A 3,786-nucleotide genomic window follows, 5' to 3' on the forward strand; every position below is an offset into this window, starting at 1 on the left:
GGATTAAGTAACTTGCTCAAGGTTACACGGCCAGTTATTTCTGGGTGTGGTGCTGAGTGTCTGAGCCCGGGATTTGATCTCCAGGTCGTCCCAACACTGGAGCCGGTGCTCTTACTTGCTGTGCTACCTGGCCGCCCCGAAGCAAACACTTTTGAAAAGAGAAGGGGTCAAAGGAGAAAATAATTACTGGCATCCTTTCTATTATCTTTAAAAATACCATTCATAATTTTCTGTTTTCTGGTATCTTCCATCTTTCAGCTATCTTGCAAATCAGTCCTTCAGTATTTTCAAGATTATTGAACTTTCAACAGATTTCTTCTCTGTTTCCTTGGTCTGGTCCAGCTGCCCAGCACTTAACACAGTACCCAGAATATAATAGGTGCTTAATAAATGTTTTATGGTTTGTTTTTTTTTTACTTTTCTTGACTACTTTAGTGTCATGTTCACATTCTAATTTAGCACATTAGAACTGGTTCCACTGCCATTGATGACAACTACTGAAATACTGGAAAATGACTTCCATTTTTCATCTCCCAGTTTTTCTCCTTCCATCACTTTGGAATGATCTGATTTAATTAGGTCTTATGTTAAACTTTCTCAGATTCATTTTCTCCAAGTGGTATTCTGGAGTCAGCTCAAACAGGTTCCTGGGAGCCAACTGTTAAATTTTCAGTGTGAACATTTACAACTTGGAAATTGGCAAATGTTACAAGTCATGGTTATATTTATTGTTTTGTTAATTGTCTAAACTTCACAAAATGATGTAGAAAATATTAACAAGGCAAAATAAACTTAAAAGTCTGTCATATTTATGTATATACACATATTTAGAGTAGATTAAGTATTTACCAGCACACTACCTCCCCATACCAATCTTCAGTGTTTTGTCAAGTACTAATGCTCATATTCTTACATTCTCCTCTTCTAACATTTCACAAATATATTTATATTCTAAATTAACATTGCCTTTTGTTGTCGTAGCTTTCAGTACGGAAAGGTAATCTAGTGTTTCTTGAGTAAGATGATTTCTTAGGATCTTTTGGCTTCTTCATTGGGGCACTTGTTTTCTATTAGTTAAACATATGTAGGAAATGGTGATTATCAAAGTCAATGTCTTTTCCTTCATCAATTTCCCACTTTGAAGGCATCAATACTGTTATAAATAGTTTAAGTTGAAACTGTTGGTAAGTTAGTGTCTTCTTTTTTATCAAGTTTTATCCTTGGTTATAATTTGATATTGATTTTGACATTTTCTTTAACAGCTGCTAGCCAGACTGCACATGAACAGCTGATTCCAAAATTACTCCCACATCAGTAACTAAGTCACTCTTATCTTCTAAAATATAGTTAATTTCCTTTGTTATGATCTTATTTGATACTTAATAGATATAGTGGAATGCCTAAGCCTCTTCTTGAAGAAAGTATTCATTTACTTTCAACAACAAAAAGTATGCATCACAAACTGGTGTGGAGTTTCCAACTACCCTAAAAGTGTTTGTTCTTATTCATATTTTATGCTGAATGATGTTTTCCAACATACTTCTTGCCTGTTTCCATGACCACTTTTGTATTCAGGTCATTAAGAATATGTTGATTTAGCATGGATGACTGCAAAATTCTTCTTCAAAGAATTTCTCTATTTTCTTATCCTTTGCAACAGCTATTAACATACAAACTATCTTCATGAGGGTCTTTTTCCCTATGTTCATCATGAATATTACAAGTATAGATGTCTCTCTGATTTTGTATACATGTTGAATCCACTTCTCCTTTATTGAGACCTTAAGGCAGTGTTGGTAGAGTTGTGAACTGATTCGACCATCATGTAGAGCAATTTGGAACTATTAACAAAGGACTATAAAACCATGCATACCCTTTGACCCAGAAATAACACTACAAGTTCTGCATCCCAGATGAGATTTCTTTTTAAAAAAAAAGAAAAGGACATATATGTACAAAAATATTTATAGCAACTCTTTTCTGGTGGCAAACAATTGGAAATTGAGGGGATGCCCGTCAATTGGAGAATGGGTGAACAAGTTGTGGTATATGATTGTGATGGAATACTATTGTGCTATAAGAAATGATGAGCAGGATGCTCTCAGAAAAACCTGTAAAGACTTACATGAATGGATTTGAGGTGAAATGAATAAAACCAGGAGAACACTGTACACAATAACAGCAATATTGCAGGATGATCAATTGTGAATGATTTAGCTATTCTCAACAATACAATGATCCAAGACAACTCTGAAGGACTTATGATGAAAAATACTAACCATCCCCAGAGAAAGAACTAATGGTGTCTGACTACAGATCAAAGTATACTTTTTTTTACTTTATTTTTCATGGAGATTTTTTTGGTCTGTTTTCTTTTACAACATGACATATAGAAGTATGTTTGCATGACTACACATATATAACCTATATCAAATTGTTTGCCTTATCAATGGGAGTGTGGGGGTGGGAATGGAGGGATGGAGAGAATTTGGAACTCAAAACTTTAAAAACAAATGTTAAAAATTATTTTTACATGTAACTTGGGGAAAATAAAATACTAATAAATTCAAAAAAAGTTTAAAGAAAGAAATCACTTCTATCAACTCCGTTATTCACTTCTCAAAGAACCTGTAAGCCCTCCTTCCATTTAGTAGCAACTTCCTTACAATTGTTTTAATTTATAAAAAGAATGTGAATATTACTATAGTTGTTTCCCCAGCAGTATTGGTTACCAAGCAATACTCTCAAATGGAATTATGTTATGTTATGTTACATTTGTGATGGGAAAGGAAACAAGTATTCATATAGTGCCCACTATGTGCCAGATATGGTGCTAAGTAATTTTACAAATATTATTTCATTTGATACTTGTAACAAGCCTGAAAGGTTGGTGCTATTTTATTTTATTTATATTATATTTTATATTATTTTACAGTTGAGGAAAGGTGGCAAACAGGTTAAGTCGCCTGCCTATGGTCACATGGCTAATGTCTGATGGCAAATTTGAACTCAGATCTTATTGATGACAAACCAAGCACTCTAACCATTGAGCAACCAACTACTATTACATTACATTATTCATGTCATACTATATCATATGATATGATATAGTATGGTATGGTATGATATGGAATGATACATAACATGTTATGTCATACTATATTACATTCTTATTCCACTAAACTCTTACTATCAAATTATAAAAATCCTCTGTACAGCAGTGATCCTGGCTTCTAAGGTTAGATAGAAGCTCTGTCAGGCCTCATCAAGCTGAAAAGGTACAGAATATGGGAAATGAAAAGCTTTTGTTTCTGCTCTAAGAAAAAGGTCAGCTCAATTAGAGAGTCTTACCCCAAGTTTGGCCACAGAGCAGTAATGATTTTTTTGGCCATTTCAATTCCCAGACTTGTTTACTAAGTCATAGAATGTGATTTATGCCAATAGAAGGAACACCCACCTAATGAAACCAAGCATCCTTTTTTTAATTATCGAGGTAAATACAGAAAGAAAGAGTCAAAGTAGGACATTTTCTTTTTTTTCTGCTTTTTGGAGGGGAGAAGGTAGGGCAATTGGGGTTAAGTGACTTGCCTGAGGTCACACATTGAGTTTGTGTGTGTGTGTCTGTGTGTGTGTGTTAAGTGTCTGAGACCGGATTTGAACTCAGGTGCTCCTGACTCCATGGCGGGTGCTCTATTCACTGTGCTACCTAGCCGCCCCCCAAGTAGGACATTTTCAATATGAGGATACTAAGACTCTGTAATGTAAATATAAAATAATATTATCATG

The sequence above is a fragment of the Petaurus breviceps genome, unplaced genomic scaffold, assembly GCF_028583685.1.
Source record: "Petaurus breviceps papuanus isolate PSGF00001 unplaced genomic scaffold, PetGlider_PUasm1.0 90919, whole genome shotgun sequence".
NCBI classification, from domain to species: domain Eukaryota; kingdom Metazoa; phylum Chordata; class Mammalia; order Diprotodontia; family Petauridae; genus Petaurus; species Petaurus breviceps.